The 21,507-nt window shown below is 42.1% G+C and overlaps 1 protein-coding gene across 1 annotated transcript in view; it reads right to left on the bottom strand.

The window, feature by feature from the left end:
* The window catches only part of slco4a1 (solute carrier organic anion transporter family, member 4A1), a 109,645-nt gene extending 88,523 nt beyond the window's left edge, over positions 1–21,122 (bottom strand). The window contains 1 exon segment of the mRNA XM_034213001.1: positions 20,972–21,122. The gene's annotated coding sequence lies outside the window, so the exon portion shown is untranslated.
* Between the last annotated feature and the right edge of the window lie 385 nt (positions 21,123–21,507).

The raw sequence follows: 21,507 nt of genomic DNA, 5'->3' as shown, positions 1-21,507 counted from the left end.
AACATCACACTTTAGCTAAATGCAAACAACTTATAAGCAAAACACTTCATAATCAGAAATCAGTATCACAAATACTTTATTAATCCCCCGCAGGGAAACTGTGTTAAAAGTACTTAAAAGTATACATTTGTTCTGTGCCATTTGCAACTAAAAAACTATTGCTGCAATATTATCTGAAATATACTGAACTGGTGATATTAAAACATGACCTGTTCCAAAAGAGATATCTACCATTAACACCATTTACCAGCCAGATGCTGGTAAATCATGCAAGTGGCTGGTACTGTATGTTGCACGCACCAGCCAAAAATAACAATGGCAATCTGTGGCTGGTAAAATGTCAACATTCACTAGGCTAGCCATTTGGCCAGTGGGCAAAAATGTTAAAATGTGACCTCTGCAACCGTATTGTTTAATTACACTGGGTCTCTAATGACATCTTTTAAGTCTACTATAAATAAACATATTCCTCTATCCTCTCACTCAAACCCAGTGTAATGGTAACCTGATAAACCTATAACATTAACGTTACGTGGACAACAATAAACCTGTAACCTGCCTATAAACCGACAGATGTATTTATGTATGTAACTATGTATTTTTCTAGGTTTAACGTTAGCCAGTAGATGGTGGCAGCGGAACGTAATGATTAACGTTACCGACCTTTTTTATGTCATGTCAAGAGTTGGATGTCAACGCCACTCAACGCAAACAAGTGTGACAAGCAAACATTCACTCATCTTTTCAAATATTCAGTTACAAAGCTAGTAGCAAGCTAAGTTAACATTATATAGCTGATGCTGAGCTAAACATGTTTGCTAACCGTCCATATGCGTTAATGTAACTGACCTCTCTGGGTGAGTTTTCAAGTGCCTGATGAAATTTGACGTTGTTGCACCAGCATCCTTGATTTTAATATTGCAGACTTTGCAGTGTGCGCTCCTTTTGTTGGTGCCGCCGGCGTTTTGTTCGAAGTTTTTATAGTTGAACCTAATTACAAGCGGTACAGCTGCAGGTGTGCCGCCGGTCGCCATGGTGTGACCATGATGTTAATGTTAATGTTAAAGATGGGGTAGGTAAGTTTGAGAAACCGGCTCGAGATACACTTTTTGTTATATTCCATGGAATGCTCTTAACATCCCGATAGCCGGCCCGGCTAAAGTAACAGGATGGCCTACCTGCCTGTCAGCCTTCCATCGGGGCACAAATTTAACTCGTGCCCTCATTGGTCATGTGCGCGTTCGTGTGTGTTGGAGGAGGGGCTCTAAGGAAGTGGCAGATTTTCTCCGGTTGTGTATTTTCAAATTCTAGCGATCTCGAGCTGGTTTCTCAAATGTACCTACCCCACCTTTAATATGCCAAAAATAGAAAACACAATGATTGTTCACGAGTCCCAAAACACGAGTCCAAGTCGAGTCCGAAGTCTTTTGAGCAGGAGTCCAAGTCAAGTCTGAAGTCTCTGTGTGTGCGACTTAAGTGCGACTCGAGTCCGAGTCACAAACTCGAGTCCCCATCTCTGATATCCTATATACACCATCATGTATAATGATGGTGTATGATGTAGAAGGAAGTGTGGTAGATAACAAGTAAATATAGAGTTACATACAGATCCATGTTACAGCAAAAGATGGAATAACTAAGAAGCACGCAGTATAATAATAATTACATGCAACAATTAAATAACTGCTCAGCATCTCCACCACAATCCCAATCTGCTGTGTCCTGTTTTCCTCCCCTCTGCATAACACCCCATCACACATACGAAACACAACGCAGAGTCCGAGGGTGTTAAGAGTATGTTTATTTAAATGTCCTCCTCTCTACTGGCCAACACAGGGAGCATATGCTGGGTGTAGAATGTTTCCAGGAGGAGGCGACTTCCATGCCATGCAGGGTCTTTGGGGATGGGGATGATGATCGCCTCCTTCGTGGTCCACACAACAAAGTAGCAGAGACTCCGGTCTGTGATATGCAGCTGCCCTTGGACTGGTGCCAGTATGGGTGATTCTCCTTGAGAATATATGACCCACCCTCCTCACGGAGACAGAAGGATGGTAACTGGACTGCCTCCGCGATGGTCATGTTCCTCTGGCTGTGTGCACTTCACCTCCAGCAGGGCAGATGGCTGCACAAGTCCATCGGGTGATGCTCCCAAAACACCCGACTCACTCACAAAGAGACCAGACTCGAACACTGTCACCCGATAGGCCTGCACAAAAGCCTTCACCCCTTCGGCCTCGTTTACAACCCCCCAGTTGACAGTTGGCGATGTCTCTGGCCAGTGGTTTGTATGTCTCCTCTCGCTGTTGGTAAAGTTGAGACACCGGCTGGACTACTTTTTAAGTGCCAGGCTTCCTCCACTGGCTCTCAACATCTGTGGAGCTGATCTGCCACATGACAAATATTGCCAATGCTGCAGCGTGGCTGCATTTGTACATCCCCCGTGCACAATCACAGACAGCGCTCTGCATCGCGCCATCGTCTCCCATGCAGATCTGTAAATATAAAGTAAGTACCATTTGTTAGCATGATATAATAGATTGAATGAGCAATAATACAAGGATGGTCCAGATCTGGGGGTGGGAGGGTTTATTTTTCCATAGTTTTGTCCTCTTGTCTGATTGTTGTTATTGTTTGTTTTTTCTGTATTTTTTGTAATTTGTGTTGGATTGGTTGTGATTGTACATTGTATTTTTCTAAATGTGTATGAATACATTTTTGAAAAACATTTGATCAACAATAAAAAAGGATTTGGTCAGGATCTAGACTCAGTGTGTAGTTTATTAATTAATCAATGCTCTCTACATTAGGAAAACACATACCAGTGTACCAGAGGGAGTCACACACAGCTGTGCCTAGATAACCAAAATCCTTGAATCTACACACAGCAAATAAAGTCAAATGACACAACGAGAAAAAGGAGTTCACACATACAGTATAGTCGATATAAAACTGGCCGCTTCAATCTGAAGAGCACCTAAAACAAAACACGGGAGTGTACCTTGTTCTTGTGAACACTAATGTTATCCACAGCATACACAGAGACCACAAAGTTCTTAAGGAGAAAACTAGTTACTAAAACAAAACACGTTAGTGTACCTTGTTAGCTAATGTTAGCTAGCTGACATTAACGTTACACATTGCACTCATATTACTCACCGAAACCTTGTAAAGCCGGTCCCGCATGCTGGCTCTCACAAAACCGACTAACTCCCCTTTCGTGTATGTACAGCTCTCAACATGCCCAGACTTTTAGTGATGTTCACCTCGTTTTATACTTTTCGCCTCATTCTGAAAGAAACAGGTGAAATTTGCTAACGTGACGGCCGTCTTTGTGATGGTGACGCGTATTGTGCGAGACCAGAGACCTGTAGTTCACTGAGCGGTTTCACACAAAAAAATGTGTAACTTCACAGTTTTACGACACATTTTTATTTTTTTGACTTGCAAAATGTTCTTTTAAATTGACAAATATCATATGTGTCATTCGTGGCACAATTCAAACGGGATCAAAAGATAACCTTTCTCTCTCCATTGACTTCAATGTATAATTTTCCGCTTCCGGGGTCCCATGGAGGCTCCCGGAAGGGGAGGGACTTCGCCTCTCTATTACTCCACACAAGTTCCTTATTGCTTTAAGCAAGTCCAACATTGATATCTCTTCTCTTTGCCCCTCTACGCACACACTCAAAGTCAGTTCTGCGGAGTAGCTCACCTGCTCCTCCGCATTCTCTTCCTCGTTGCTCGTTTGCTCTTTTTCGTCTCTCTTTTCACTCCTACTTCCATCTTCACTTGTTCTTCTGCTGTTTCCCCCGTTCACTCCGCCGTTCGGACAATTATTTTCTCCAGAATCTTTGTTTTCCTCCGCTCTCTCTCATCCACCTCCGCCTCGCGGGACCTCCGCCATTTTCGCGGCCGTCACTCCCGTCTTCACTCCAGCCTGCCCTCTTTCCAGAGATGCAGCCCCGACAGCCTCTCCAGCCTCTGTGTCCTTCGCTGCTTTCTCTCATTCGCCCTCACGTCTTTTCGTCTTGTTATTAGACTTCTCCGCCGCCATTTCCCCCTTCTCCCGCTCCACTTCCGCATTCTTTGTCTCAGCTTCCTGCATTCCTGAATGCACGTCAATTTCCTTCGTTATTTCACCTCTTTCAGCCATCACGAACACTCAGATAGGGCCCCCCCGACAGCAAAGCTGTTAGGGGAGAGGATCGTACAAACAGCAACTTATTTGTATTCTAAATATCGTTGTTTTCCACTTTTCCGTACCAAGTCATTACGTTTTTTTATTTTACATTTTATTGCGATACCTTGTCTTTACATACCGTAACTGTGGCCATACATTTTAAACAATAATCATGCAACGCATGACAGATAAGAGAAACAAGCTAAATGCAATTGCCCGGGATAGACTACCAAAAACCCCATTGGACTTCATTTTGATAGTCCAATCACAGTAAATAATGATACAAAACCACAATATGAGAAACAATTTTTATTTTTTAAAACACAACAAAAGCCAAAAACACAATTAATTAATAATAAGGTAATCATTTTTGCATAAGCCACACTTTATGTTTATCAAGCCACTCCACTAGTGATGGGAATTCCGGCTCTTCTTGGTGAGCCGGATCATTTGGCTCGGCTCACCAAGAAGAGCCGGCTCTTTCGGCTCCCAAACGGCTCTTCAGTTTACCACTTATTATACCTTTTAATTAAATCAAATGTAGCCCTGTTTTGACTAATGATTTATATTTGTACACATATATCACTTAAATTATTCAATACATCCTTTGTACTGAAGTATTCAAAAGTAAAAATTACATGTTTAATATAAATGATTTGCTGTGGCCAATTGTTTTCATTGCATGTACAGACCCGTGCAACTCTCTGATACCACCCAATGAATGCATTGACTTGCTTGTAGAACCACACTACACAAAACAGATAGCAACACCTATAAAAACTATTTTAAAAAAGGGGCTACTGTATCGACCTATATAAAGTATATAAATATAGTTTTTTTTTCAAAATACCAAAAAGATCCTGCATTTTAGCCATGCCTCATTTCGCTCTATTTGCTCCATCCAGCGCTGTTTTTGCAGGGGGCTGATTCTGTGAGCTGCAGCTGACCACGCCCCCCTGCAGGAGAGGGGAGCGTGCTCTGAGATCAGCTGCTGGGCTGTCAGAAGAGGGGGAGAAAAAGAGATCTCGTCCTCCGTGTTTTATTCTTATAGAAGTAAGAAGATAAGTAATGGGGCAGAAACCCTCCTTTTTACGCAGCGGTCCAGACATAGACATCAAACGGCGACACATATTCAGTTGCCAGTTACTTTAGCATTAGGGCAGGGATATCTAGATACTTTCCAAGGTTTGACATAATGAATTGTGTTACTTTTAAAGCAAGCAACGATGTTTTCAAATCTGTAATCAAAAAGCTCCTCAAAAACACTATCGAAGCAGTTCCTGCTGTTGCTACGTTAGTTCAAACAGTAACAACGGACTACTTTTCTTAGCGGATGCATGTCAATTTAAATCAATACATAAAACTATTTTTTAAATCAATAAAATCATTTTCTAAATCCATAAAAGCAGTTCCATTACTATTGGGAGTCATGTCGTTACTTTGTTGAGAATGTGGCCATGTAATAAGCGGGATAATGTGCACATTGCATAATGTGCCTTCATGCCAATCTAGATCCCTCCGCAAAAATGGCTCGTTCGCGGGCGAGAGCCGGCTCCCGTCGTTCACTTAAAAGAGCCGGCTCATTGAGCCGGCTCGTTCGCGACCGACACATCACTACACTCCACACCATACTCCCACCGCACATGCTAGCCAACCCCATCATACTCAAACACCAGGCTGTCATCGTCCATAACACCCACTAGAGCGCACCCTTCCACAAAGCTCTCCAGAAACATTTCTTTCTCCAGGTATGCGTATGTCATGTGAATGTTTTTGCTTAATATCCGTTTGAAAACATCCCATACATCTACTGTTCTGCTCTCATTATGGGCTACGTCCCTCCTGATCTTCACAGCATACCGGGCATGGCTCAGCACATAATTGCAGAGATTCACATTGAGCCCTTTCATTCTCTCATGCACCCCAAACAGCCACAACTCCTTCCATACCATCGCTTTTATTATCCTCCCGCCCCAACATTTATCAATTAGCTCCTTCAGTCTTTCAAAGTACACTCCCAGCTTGCTACATTCAAAAAAATTCATGCATACACGTTTCAACCTTTGTCTTACACACATCACATTCCCTCTTCACTGTGACATCAAACTGGCTTATGATCAAGTTGTTGTACACCCTATTGTGACGCAAAAAAAAATTGAAATGTTCACACTCAATGCTATTCCACTTCACCCTTACATTTCCCCATATCTTCCGCACATCAAACTTCTCAAGAACCTTTTCCCACACACGCTCAGAAGCAGGCCTTCTTATTTTTTTCCCCCTCAGTATTTTGTAAATCGTCTTAGTCTTTACCTTTTCTATTTTCACACACACATCTCCCTCCCCCACGTACATTCCTGCCACACTCTCTCCACCTCTTACAGCTTCGCTCTCAATCATTTCCTTCCACCCACCAGGCATTCTCTTTTTCACCCTGTTCATGATCCCTTCCGCTGTTTTCAAAGGCATTCTCCCCCCTCTACCCCTCACCTCATCCACTATCACCTGTGCCCCCATAAACCCCGGTACATACTCATAAACCAAATCCCTGATGTGTCTGAAACCCGCCCCCCACATTTGGAGATCGAATACAGGGCACTTCTCCACAGCGATCATATGGTTCAGGAATACAGGCTGATTCCACACTTGTTCAACATTCACACACTCATGCTTCACCCCTTTTAAGAACTTCCCCCATGCCAATAGAGCCTCTCTGTGGTACTCCGAAACACTGCTCAGCATTTCTTTTTTTAAAGACATGAATAAAGCGCTGTCACCACAGCCTCCACACTTATTGATTGCTTCTTTTAAAAATACTTTCCAAGCATGATCTTTTTTATCTTCTTTGTCGTTGATATATTTAAGTATCATTTTGACCCTTAATGCCTTATTTTTCCTTTCCAAGTTGATCAGCTTCATCCCTCCATCCTTATGCTCATTCTCCATTACCTCTCTCGCAATTCTAATGCCCCTCCCACCCCACAAAAACTCATTTATTGCCGTGTCGACTTCCTTACGAACCCTCTCCGGCATTTCCATGACAGTCATGATATAGACTAATTTGCTCCCTATGAGCCCATTTATAACAACTACCTTCCCTCTTAACTTCAAACATCTCAGCTTCCAAAACCTGAGCGTCCTCTTTATGCTGTTAATGATTCTCTGATTCCATATCCCTCCCCTCCATTTCCTTTATACCCAAATTGACACCCAGCACCTTAAAATAATCTTTCCTTTCCCTGAGCTCTATTCCTGTCCTATCCACTCCATCCTCACCTATATACATTACTTCTGATTTGTCCGTGTTTATCTTTGCCCCTAACGCCCTGCCATACTGCCCTACTACTTCTAACACTTCCCTCACACTATCCCCATCTCTGACCGTAACCGTGGTATCATCTGCATACTGGTACAGGGGACTGACCTGTCCCCCCGGTATCTCCACCCCCCTAATGTTTTGGTTCTGAATTAGCATTGTGGCTAATGGTTCAGCTGACAAGGCATACAACATGGAGGAGAGAGGACATCTCTGCCTGACCGACCTCCCTAACCTAAACACGTTGGTTATGATCCCATTTATCTTGACACAACTCACCGCCCGACTGTATAATCTTTTGATCCAACCCACCAACTTCACTCCAAATCCTGCTTTCCCTAACACTCTATATAAATACTCGTGATTGACACGATCAAACGCTTTGTTCAAATCAAGGCTCATTACTATGCCCCCCTTTCCCTCCTTCATGTGTTTTATGACGTCTCTGATACTGCTTGTCGTATCGCTTATATCCCTCCCCGGTACACTATACGCCTGAGTCCCACCCACCACTGTTTTGATAACCCTCTTGATTCTATTCCCCAGTACCCTGGCCAGAATTTTGTAGTCATTGTTAAGCATGCTCAACAGCCTATAGTTCTCTAATCTGTCCCTATCCCCTTTTTTGAAGATCATGCTTATAACGCCCGTTGCCATGCTGGCCGGCAAGTCATCCTCCTCCTCAATGTGTTTGAACACCCTGTGCAACACCGGTATTAGCAGTTCCCTAAATGTAATATAAAATTCTGCTGTTAACCCATCTAACCACGGACTCTTATTTCTACCCAACCCTACTATTGCTAGATCTATTTCTCCTGTGCCAATCTCTCCCTCACACATCTCTCTTTCACTCTCATTTAAAGTCTTGTCCATTGTGTCTATCGCCATCTCTACACTCTCTCTATCGGTCTCTTCTGCCCTAAACAACTCCCCGTAAAACTCCTCTACTCTCTCTGCTATCCCTACTAAATCTCTTATTTTCCTACCATCCTTTCCCTCAACCTGTTTTAAATAATTCCTTTCCTGCTTACTTTTTTCCAGCCCTAGAAAAAAGCTAGTGCACCTTTCCCCCTCCAGTGCATATTTGGCCCTGCTCCTTACCTTCGCCCCCCTGCATTTGTCCTTCTCTATACCCTCCAGCTCATCTTTGATCCTCGTATATTCTCCTAAATCCCTCCCCGTCTCTCTATCTATTTTCATTTATTTCTAATCTAATCTAATCACGGAGTTTGTCAAGCTAAGCACATGGTGTAGTCCCAAACGATAGCTGAGGATTCTGGGTAGTGTAGTGTCTTCTGCCATCCTAAAACTCCGAAAAAATATTCCTTTCTCCGAATCGAAGGGGAAAAATACAAAAGCATTGTACACAATTTAAACCAATCAATGTTGTGTAATTAACAAGGATAATTTTGTGTTTTTGAGTTGATGAGTAGTGCAGATATCACTGTAAAATCAATCGACAGTAAGGAGAATACTTACTTCTGGGTGTACAATTCTCTGTTATCCAATGGGAATGGACGCTCGTAATACAATAAAGGGGACATGATCATTATCTTTTAAATAACGTTAACTAAAGGGAACAATCTATTTGACACAGCTGAAGCTCTGGCCTTCCTTAAAAACTAACTAATTTAATAAAAATCACAGTTGTATTACACACAATGCACTGTTTTTTTAGAACAAAAATTCGTAACTAATGTAATTTTTACATTCTGACGAAAAATAAAAATGATTATGAATACAAATAAAATAAAAGAAGCCTCCCGTGAGTTACTACAAGCTATAAAGTAGATTTAAAAAACGTTTTATAGAATAAAAGCTCACTGCGGGACGTTGTAGAAATGCGTGTGTGTACCACGACAAAAGAGCCTCATTCACTTTACATTGGGGTTTTTTGCGTGGTGCCGACACGTAAATGTAGCAAAATGCGTGACTCCACCACGCAATGCGGTGTTAAGGAGTCGTGGTGGAGTCACGCATTCTGGTGAGATCAGGTTGGTAGTGAAACATGGGCTTGAGCTTCACTGAGGATCCTTGTCATTCTGACAGGGAGGCAAACTGCAGTTATTACACTTCACGTTTTGAAATATGTGAAACTCTGTTAATATAAAATCCACACTGCTCAAACTTCCTTACTTTTCCTAAAATTGGTATATTTATTTATTTGTTTTGGGGCGTGGGGAATGAAGAGAAAACATATAGTAGCATTTTATGAGCATGGGATTTTGACCCCTCATATAAACATATGCATAATGCTGCGCTATACTTTGCGGCCACACGCCGTTGCCAAGCAACGCTTATTGTTTAGGTCCTTTGATAAGCAGGCAGTCATATAATTAACTAGAACTAGCTAGATCTGATAGATTTGGACATAGACGCGAGTGAAGTCTAACCGGACGCGAGAGAGAGAGATCAGAGATCCGATCAGCTGCTGCTGACGGAGAACACGCAGCTCTGCATGATCACAGCTCCGCCGCTGTGACTGACCGTTGAGCCGAGCAAAAATAGACTAAGAGTTAGACCTAACACACTTAGCTAGTTTATCTACTCTGGAACTAGCTAAACTAATTATATTTATTTTTTACTGTCGGTCACTTATTAGAGGTTCAGCGGCTGTCAGGAGAGGAAAAGAGAGCACCCGTTTATTTTTCCCATTTTATTATCCAGAATTACTGTAAACCTTTGAATTAAGTAGTTAAACTACTATTAGTAGTTTGTGTAAATGCATGTGTGTATGAATTATACGTTTTTGTTTTTGTATGATTTTAGTAGAATAAATTAAAAAAAATAAAAAATGTTTTTTTTTTCATTAACATAAAATAAATCTCACGTACCCCCTGCAGTACTCCAACATACCCCTAGGGGTCCGCGTACCCCCATTTGAGAACCACTGCTCTAGAGGAGTCATTCCCAAAGCGAGCACTCGCTGTCGCATCCAACCTCCCACACCATACATTGAAGTCCCCAACAATCATGCAGTTCCCCCCACATTTGCCCCCCAACCCCTCAAAGAAAATCCTTATCTCTTTTTGCCTATTAGGTGCATACACATTTATCAACTTGAACTTTTCCCCCATGTATTCATACTGTACTCCAATCATTCTCCCTTCACCATCATCCTCAACCTTTCTTGCATTCCTTACCTCCCCTGAGTTGATAAGTATCGCCACCCCCCTAGCATGTACACTCCCATTATTTGCAAACACTTCACCCATCCACTCCTTTTTTACCTCCTCCACACACTCCCCATCCCAATGTGTTTCCTGCAGACATATTATACTGGCCCTACATAGAATTAGCGCACGTTCTCTTCTAATCCTATTTTTGAGGCCATTGCCGTTAAAGGAGGAGATGGTTGCCATCAAAAGGGATGTTGTTATAATAAGCGTCCTTAACATCGTTACCTTAAGCTGATTCCTTTCCCGAGCTCCCCCTCTGTTGAGCTCGCTCTCCTTTTCTCCATCTCCTTGTCCTCTTTGCGTCTAGCACTCCGCCCGGCGTTCTCCGCTGAGGTCTTCTTCTCATCCCCACGCCCGTTTCTCCTCGTGCCGTGGTCCCTCTGCTCATCCTTAGGGTTCCCGAAGATCATGGCGCCCACAGGGTCCTCCTCCAGCACTCCCTCATCCATCTCTGATGCCTCCGAGATGTCCTCCACCACTCCAGGACTCCGACACCTCTTTCCCCCGCCGCCGCTCCCTTCGGCGCCTCCGCCGCTCTGCCTTGCACTTTTCTTAGCTCCATCCTCACCTCCCGCCGCTCCCCCCCCACTCAGGCCTCCATCCTTATCGCTGACCACCTCAAAGGGTCTTTTCTTCGCTCCTTCCGCCCCTTCCTCTTCCTCCTCCTCGTCGTCCTCCTCGTCGTCTTCCTCCTCCTCATCTTGCTCCTCGTCTTCCTCCTTGTCCTCCTTTTCTTCCTCCTCTTTCTCCTCTCTCTCCGCCCTGAACCTGCACTCCCTGGCATAATGTCCTGTCTGGCCACATTTGTGGCACTTAAACTCCGGGCACTCCCTAAAGAAGTGACCGGGCTGGATGCACAGCCGGCAGACAGGAACCTGGCGATTGTGCAATACTCTGAAGTACTCCGCCCCCCTCACTGTGTCTAACTTTGTGGAATAGGGGAGGGAGCTGACCTTGTCATTGAACCTTACTCTCAGGAATCTGGTGCCGTCTGTGATTTCTGTGCCCGGCCACACTCTTTTTTTGATTGCCGAGATGGGCTCGACCCCCCACTCTTCCAGTCTCTTGAGTATCATCCTATCGGGTACTTATACCGGCAGATTTAGGAACGAGACAGTCAGATCTTTGTTCAAGAGGTCCTGTGCGTGCACCATGACCCCGTTCACCCTCAGCCCCTCCATTATTTTCATTTTCCCCAGACAGGTCCGCATGGTGACTTCATATAGCCTCTCCCCTCTCACTCTGCACCCGTCCACAACCCCACATTTTTTTTGTATTCCTTTTAGTAAGTCCATCATTGTTACCGCGGCTCCTCCATCCACAGTTACCTCCACAGTTAGTTATACACTGTACCTCTCACTCCCCTTCTCCTTTCTTGTTTCCTCCTCTCCCGTTTTCTTGTTTTGTCCTTGTTCTTCGTCGGTATCCTCCTTTCCGTCCGCTTTGCCCCCCTCTTTCTCATTGTCCATGATCCGTGTTGCCGTGGTCTTGTCCATTCCTGGCTCAGTTGCCATTGAATCTGTCATCAAAACAAAATCCCAGCTCAGAGGAAGAACCCCCAGGGGGGGGCGTTAAAAAAAAACCCCCACAACCGTTCACCAAAACAACGAATATGTAGGCTCCGTGAAGAAACCCTCACAAACGCTTTAAATCGTACTCTGTACACCACTTCTCCGTTCTCTACCACTCGTCAGCCGTTGGATCTGAAGGAACAAGTCAAAACACAAGACGAACCGACAAAGACAGACAGAAAAACCAGAACTTAAATACACACAAGACACAGGTGAGGAGGGAGGAGAAAACACAGGGACACCAGGTGAACACAATTGGGTAAATTAGACACACCAGGGCATAGCCGCGGGAAGTAGGGGTGCTGGGGGTGCTGCAGCACCCCCTGTTGGCGAGTGGTGTACATTTGACAAACTGAGTGATCACCTAAATAAAAATGATTAAAACTAGATAACATAGTTATGATTTTACTTAAAAAATAAAATTAGCTGTATACAGTAGCATATAATAGTCATAGTATATATTTGTATATATCAGGTGGTTTGAATTTATTTTCCAAATAAATAAAATCCGAGTCATCTCGGTCGTAGGTCGTGGGAGAGTGACATAATTGACGCGACACACACACTGCAGAGTGACAACTTTCTAGAATGGCGCAAAAAAGGATTTTGGATTTTTTTCTCCAACAAACAACCCAATAAAAATAGTGGACCACCACTGTTACAACTAGAGTAATATAACACAGAAGAGACTGACACATCTGACTTGAATGCATGTCCATCAGTAGCGGCTGGTTGAAAATATTTTTGGTGGGGCTGTTGATATAGTGAGTACAAATTTGGGGAGAAATGACCCCTTAAATTAGGACTTCTGGTGATGTAATGGCGCGTTTCCAGTGCAGCGCGGAGCTCGCATTAATGCTGCGTTCAGACCGGACGCGATGCGAATATTCGCTTCGCTCTAAACGCTCTTATCGCATCACTCTAGTCGCTCGAGTTTCACCGCGGCTGCCAGCTGTGTTTACTCGCATCATTCAAACAAGACGCGCTCGGGAGCTACAACTACAACAAAATGAACATATTTTACCGTGATTAAATTGTAATACACGTTTCTAAATGATACCGACGTAACAACATACTGATACCGGTTAGTAAAAACCATGAATTAATGCTTTGACAAGTCTGCAGACAGACAGCAGGTGAAAAACCTTTTAGAATGCTTGTTTTCTGAATGGAGATTGGGTCGACCAGGCTAAGCTAACGTTGTATATGCTCACTCCACACTCATAACAACGGCCTACAGACATAAATAAACCAGCGACTGTATTCGCCATGACACAGACAGTGCCGAGCCGTGCGGGGCCCGTTTTTGGTTGCGTTTCAAATTGGCCTAGTACCGGCTAGCGGGTCCTAATTCACAGTTTTTCTGGCCCCATAAAATCGTGGTTCTAGGACCAGGAACAACCAGGCTGAGTCGGGCTGAGTATGCTAAACTAGAGAGAGAATCGCTGGCAAGGGGGCTACAACTACAACAAGATGAACATATTTGACCGTGATTTAATTGTAATTAATTACACGTTTCAAAATGATGCCGAAGTAACAACATACTGATACCGGTTAGTAAAAACCATGAATTAATGCTTTGACAAGTCTGCAGACAGACGGCAGGCGAAAAACCCTTTTAACCTCTTAAGCCCTGAGCCTGTTTTTCAGGTTTCAGGCTCGAAAATGCCACTAACACAACAAAGACTATATCTTCACTTCTAAAAGGGGTAAATTAATAATCTTTTCTCTCAAAGCAAGGTTACATCTGTGAGTTGGATGTAGAAGTGTCAGAATCAATATAGATGTTTTTATTTTAAAGTAAATTCAGATGGAACACAGTAAAAACATGTAAATTCTAATGTCCGCCTAAAAAAAAAACATTACTTATAGTGAAAACCACCCTTGAATGATGGGCTAGTAGACTAAAAGCTTTAGGAATCCAAACTATAACATATAATAAGTACCCTGTATCAATATTGATGCAAAACAAGTGAAATTTGACCTTTTTAGAGAGGTTTAGAAAAATAAAGTCCAAGCGGACTCACCTCTGGGTAATTTGGGAACCATCAGTTCCATTTTAACTTTTTCACTGTAAAAATCATTTTATTACTTTGAATTATCACTATAGGTATTCATTCCATCCAAATATAACTGTTGTGAAAAAAAAAAACAAACATAGGCCTACTCTATTATCCTCTGAGCCTCTGAATTAGGCCAGAGCGAAAAATGCTAACCTATTACTGCACCGAAAATCACTCCTAGCTCCCTTATTACTTATCCTAGCTGCACATCCAACACATTGTTTATGATCGTAAAGACACAGAATCTAACGGTGCCCACCTCAACACTGAAAGATACAAACTCGCGACGTTAATAACCAAAAACGTACATCAAAACAAATGGCGCTAGAGCTAATGCGTTAGGCTAACATGGCTTACCTTCCTCTTTGTCTGGTCTAAACTGGTCTTCAATGGCATTAAAACGATAAAAACGATGTAGTTAATCCATAGGTTAATATCCAATGTGGCTGTGTCCCCTTTGAAATGTTCTGATAATCTATAAGCAATAAAACTGCAATTCCGTTATCTGCTGTCCGCTCCGTGCTCAGAGCGGGTCCTGCTGCAATTCCTGCTTCCTTACGTAGTAAACAATAAGTAAAGTCTCCTGCGTAATGTACTTAAGCTGGCTGGCATTCTTTATACTTTACGCAGGACCATATCTCTGGAACCCATTGGTCGATTTGGGTGATTTACACCTTTTTCTTAACCATTACATCCAATAGAATCGATGGGCAGTTCCAGAATCCACGTAAACATTACCATTGCGGACGTAATAGAGAAGCAAACGAAACATATCTGAAAGTACAAGCCTGGACGGCAAAACTTTATACCCAGTATATTGCCATAAATATGATGATGGATTATCAGTAAACATTTCTACGTGACACAAAGACATTGGATTAACCTTGAGCGGCGTTTTTATTCCGTTGAACACAACTTTTGATCACAAATCAAAAAAGATAAGACGTAATTATTGTAATATTTTTGAAACCGGATGTTGTTTACTTTCTCTTTTCTGGCTGATAGCTCCAGGAATTCGAGGTCGGACAGTGATGACATTACATGTGTGGAATCTGTGGAGTCTCAGCTTTAAATCGTATATCTTGTTTGTGCAGTTAAGATAGTAATAAGGGCATTTCTACCGTGTGTTGTGTGTAAAAAAGCGTTAGCATTAGTTAGCATTTTTTCGCTCAATGCTAATTCAAAGGCTTGGTATTACTCTTGTGTTTTTTTTAGCTGACAATTGTTCTTATTGTCAGTTAGCGGAGTTTCTTACCTTTAAAAGTGTATGAAACATTAATAGTTTCATAAATGTTAAGAAGCCCTGAGACATAGTCTCGTAAAAAAACGGTGGGAGGGGTCCACTGGGGGGACCTTCGGGCTTAAGAGGTTAAAATGCGTGTTTTCTAAATGGAGCTTGGCTAAGCTAACGTTATATATGCTCCGACCGTCCACACTCACAACAACGGCCTATACAGACATAAATAAACCAGCGACTGTATTCTCCATGACACAGACAGTCTGTGGTTTGTACTTGTTTGTACTTTTGTCTAGTTTCTGAACAGATCGTATCTGTCCCCGGCTGTTTGAAGAGCAAGCATGGGAAACAAAAGACAGCATTTACCTGTTTGCATCCAGCTAGCCATGCCTTTCTGGTGTACCAGCTACGTGAGAAGCCTCGTTGATAAGTTTTGTCTTTTTCACGAGCTTGCTGCGATATATACACATCGGGTTGGTCCGGACCAAGGTCTTTAAGCAACAGTTTATCTCCCAAACTTCTCCTTTCGAAAGGATTGGAGATTAGCTCTTGAACGGAATTGGGCGGGGACCGAGGTCCGGCGACTCCACCTGCACACGAAGCCATTCTCATCCAACTACTACTGCGTCCCCTTGGTCACTCACGAGTCTAAAAAACAACTCACGTCAACGCACGTAAGCAACGTGGGCGCCAACGTGAGCGCCCTCGTGACCAAAATATTTGACGCCGCTGATTGGCTGAAATTATGTTTCGGCGGCACAGTTTACTATTGAGACTTTTGCAATGTGCTGGTTGCTGCTGTTTGGCTCGGGGGCTCCTTGCACGGCGCCCGGTAATGATAAACTAATGCCACGGGCAAGGCCAGGCAGGAAACATGTGACTTATCAGTAACTTTAGACATCGTAACACAATTTTAAACGAGATTTTATTGTAGATTATACATGTTACTGATACCAATTGTATGATATTTACAATTGGTATATATATTTTTTTATATTTTTTTTAGTATGTGGGAAGAGGTGGGGCAGCGCCCCTATGGGCCGGCCGCCACTGATGTCCATAGTAATATTTTGGACAATGTGGATGTATCTGCTCTAATGAGAGTCTTCATTAGTGCCACCCCAGGCTACATTTGGAGTTTTGTGAAGCATTTCCTTTAATGCTGCTGCCGCTGTGCAGTGTTTTGCCTTGTCAATCAGTTAAAATTGAATTCATAGTTTTATTAATATTGTAAATAATATTTTCTGACTATTTGTAATGTTATGTAGGTTTGTAAGACCCATAGTTAGCATGTGGGCATGTGCAGCTGTTGCTAAGTGATGTAGGTCTATAATGGTTTATTAAGCCTAGTTAAGGCGAGACACCCCAGGTGAATAGGGTAATTTCTCCAGTTAATTACCTACAATAAGGCAATTGTTTCTTATATTACAAGTTTTCTGAATATGCAAATGAGCCATTATCTCATTAAATGTGCGCATATTTTAACACATTTCAGGAATCGAAATCTGAACTTTGGATAAAGCCAGGTTCAAAATTCTCGTTTAATTTTGTAGTCATATTAGCATCTAAGGCTTTCACAGAAGGGATATTGGATATCTCTTTGTATCACTCCATAAATCAGTAAATACTGTCAACAGCCCTAAAATATCAATTTTCGCCATGTTTCTAGGTATAAAATGTTATATAATTCAGGCTATGAATGACATATGAACAAACTCTTCTGTAAAAGCCTTCATAATATTGATAGGAATATAACTGGAAGGTTTGGTGTATGTAAGTGCTACTGAAGTGGACATTTCGAACTCAGAGTAGGAGAAAAAACTCATTTTGAGAAAACAACCTTTAAAGATTGCAGTGAGGCGCTAGCTAAACCCTCCTGTTCTTTGGATGACAGCTTGCGCCTCGACGCACTCCGTGAAGGTATTTCATGTTTGGGGTCATTTGTTTTTTGTATAATCTTGTTTCGTGCAAGTGACAATTGTTGTCGTCTTCTCTGTGAAAGTTTTTTTCGCCGTTCTTTTGCCATTTTGAGATTTAAATTTCTAGCGGAAAGCTAACCAGGAAGTGTTTTAGCACATCACGTGACGCATCTGAACGAATCACGTTGTCAGAAGTTGACACCAGCCAATGAGATTTCGTTTCTTGGTTTAAGACCCCTTTGTGCTTTCACGATTGGTTGCTGATACAAAGGAAATGACCATATTTGGATCCGATGAGATTGTGCAGGAGAGACGAAGCTTTTCCAACGATGACATTGTGCAAACAGCGGTCGCGGTACTTTATGTTATGTTAGAATGCTAACTTTTGGTGAATTTAGGAGAAATATACAGACGCAAATAGACAAACTATAGTAAAATCAACACTTAAATGTGTATTTTGTACGTTTTCCTTCCAAAAGCCTGAAAGAAAACAAGTTATGGAATCAAAATAGCACAACATCTCAAAATTGACCAGTGCATGAAAAACGATGTTTTTGCCTGCCGTGTCTCGCCTTTAACAAACAATTTATGCGGCTCGTATCGCTGACAGCCGGGCCCGGCCCGGCACAGCCTTTTTTTTTTTTTTTTTAAGCTGCTCCGTCATTACTTTTGGCAGCACCCCCTGAGAAAAATGACTTCCCGCGGCTATGCACCAGGGAAACTAACGACAGGGAACCACAGACAGATCTAAACCAGACAAAACACAACGCAGGCAGAAAACCAAAGACAGATCTAGACAAGACAAAACACAACACAGACAGATCGTGACACTTTTGGCTGCAAACTGCATTTCGTTGTACTCTATGCAATGACACTAAAGTTGAATCTGAATAAAAGCCTTTATCCCCACAGTCAGCCAGTAGAGAGCATCCTCATGCTGCAGCATTAAGAAGCAAAACATGAGTCATTTCCTGTTTTGGGAATATGCTTATTCACTAATGGGAGAAGGCTTATTCTTTATTCTGTAGCTCTCACCACATTATCAGATAAGAGAATGCTAGAAGGGGATGCATGATGATCTGAATAGCTCCCTGCTAACTCACCCCTCACTCTCTTCTGTGCATGACAACACATTCTCACAGCTGTCAGTAAATACATTTTCTATTGATGATGTTGATGGTCACCCCATGTTCTGCAAGACAAATGCAATGTGGTGCAAAGTAACCTCAGACACATGTGAAACTAGGTCAGGACAAACGGCTGATTACATGACAATCAGTGAAGCTGGATTACATGGCGCTTTGTTTCCTGTCAAAGCTTTGTGTAGGTCATTATATCCCACCAACAATGAAAACTACTACACAGTACAGAAAACTATAGAGGGGCACAGAGGAACTATTCAAACCGTGGTTGGATTTGGTGAGCTTCTTACAGACCCTCTTTTATTAGAAATGGTTTTGCTTTTCTGTTTCTCCAGCTGTCTTTCTTCACAGACAACAGAAGGCTGTTTTAAAGTTCAGCTGCTGAAAGGGAAAGCTTTTTCTGTGCAAAATAGGGCTTTAACTAAATACTACTTTCATTATCAATGAATCTTTTGATTATTTTCTGGATTTATTGACATAAATGTCCGAAGATAGGGTAAAATATCCAGTTTCTCAAAGTCCAAAGTGATGTTTTTAAATGGTTTGTTCTGTCAGTCCAAATGAGGTAGTCAATCTCCATAATTGGAGTCTGAAGACAGATTTTTCTGTCGGTTTTGCAATAACTTTTAACGCTTAATATATTGTGAAAAAAGTTTGTTATTATTTTTATGTTGATAGATTAGTGGAATAATCACCGCAGCTCTATTTCTCACCTGTGAATGTATGTAATGTGGAGCCATTTATTAAGTATAGGAGAGTTTTTTTTATTTTAGCAGTTAAACGTTAGAAATGAAAAGCTGAACTTTGAAGATAACTGGAGAAGGAAGAAGTAAATGTCATTTCAAGTGTAGGCAATATATTCTGAAAGAAACACCACTAATAGATCATTTTCATATCTTATAGCATGTCTAGAGGGCATCTTTAGGTTTTTCAAATGATCTTAACCTTCAGATACGTAAACAGAGGCTGAAGAAGTACTCATTTACAATGTAATTAAGTAATGTGTGTACTCAAAACTTATCAGGATCCATACATTCTTAAGGTACCAAAAATAGAAGTGCCCATTTTGTTGAATGGCATTAACAGGTGAAACATTAATGTTATGAACACATTCATGCCACATACATAATGCAACATATGTAGCTCTGGACAAAATGAAGAGAACACTGCAAACGTATCAATTTATCTGGTTTTACTATATCTTTAGTTATGTGTTTGAGTTAAATGAATGATTTTTTATTGTATTCAATAACCTAATTACATTTCTCTGTGTTGGAATGCACTGGAATGGAATGGCTGCCATACATGTAGATATTGAGATTCAAGAACAATTTGAAATCTCTTAATTTTTTTCAGAGCTGTATATTTATTCATAATAGCTGAACCAAGTAGCCCAATAACTCGTCCACTGCTGGATGTAGACTGTCCCTGTGGACATCATAACACCCAGCAGGTGTATAATCAAGTACAAAGCAACAATAATGTCTTCAAGCTCTATAGTAATACAAAACGATTATAATTGTTTAATTAAATGTAACTTATTTTAGACGCATCAGGCGTCAGAGGGTCGCACTTCGGGAATCCCCCGGAATAACGCAGCGCGTGCTCAGGCCCCTGGGCGCGCGGGGGGGTCCGGGGCCACAGCGGTGGGCATCATCATGTAGCAAACAAAGCATGAAGCTGTGTATGACTGGTAGGAAACCACAACACTGAGCAGGTGTTTCAGGAAGCTGATGCAACACACCCTGCTGCTCAGGACCCAACACACAGTTCAGCTGTCTCCTGATCAGAAATGAAAACACATGGTCACATGATGTCCACATCGGTAGCATGTACCCAGCAGGGCACCTCCCTGAGTGGAGCTGCAGATAGCTGGAGCTACAGTTATCGATTATCGAACAAATCACAGCACATGGCAGGGTCTGGAACACTGTAGGTTTATAATCAATCTGAGGCTCAATAAGGACACGGAGGTTTATATTCTCAATTGCAAAAAATAACACTGAAATGACACAGAAGACATTTAAAACATAATCGTGACACACTGAAACGTATTTTAAGGCTGGGGCGGCTACATGGGTGTCCCTGCTACACAGCAGTATAGCAGAGCATGGATGAGAGGAAGCTCCATGTGAGGATTAATGAACAGATGATAGACAAGCCTTTGTTCATGTGAGCCAGCGAGCAGTCGACAGACTCAGTGGAGGGAAGCTGTGCCCGTTACTCCACGGATGGTAAAGATGTTGCAGATGACACAGTACATGTATGTTTAGTATCAAGTTTGAACATGTGACTAAACCCACATGATGCTGAGCAGCCCCGCACACAGCGCATCCTCCACAGGGAAATAAACATGCTTACCTTCGAACACACGTATATCACTCCTCTCTTCTCACAGAATGCTCTGCCATCTGAGCTGGGGGTCGTGCTGGAAGGCTACAGATGTGTTGGCAATAATTGCAGCCCTGGTTAGCGCCCTTCTTTTATGGAGCGGATGAGTAGTAACCGCGGTCAAAGCCTTCTCTGTATGGAAGGTGATTAGTGCCACCACAGAGGGTAGCAGTAGCTTCAGATCAGGAACAATATATATATATATTAGGGCTGTCAGTTGATTAAAATATTTAATCGCGATTAATCGCATGATTGTCCATAGTTAATCACAATTAATCGCAAATTAATCGCACATTTTTGATCTGTTCTAAATGTACCTTAGAGGAATATTTTTCAAGTTTTTAATACTCTTATCAACATATGAGTGGACAAATATGCTTTATGCTAATGTTTATTATCATTTGAACAATGACAAATATTCTCATGAATATTAAACATAACAACCTCTGAACATTACAAATATTCGCCTCAACTCAACCTGGAACATCTCTCATACATTAATACAA

This window comes from Gymnodraco acuticeps, unplaced genomic scaffold, assembly GCF_902827175.1.
Source record: "Gymnodraco acuticeps unplaced genomic scaffold, fGymAcu1.1, whole genome shotgun sequence".
NCBI lineage: Eukaryota > Metazoa > Chordata > Actinopteri > Perciformes > Bathydraconidae > Gymnodraco > Gymnodraco acuticeps.
Note: the sequence above shows the minus strand (reverse complement) of the source record. Positions and strands in the feature narration are given on the sequence as shown.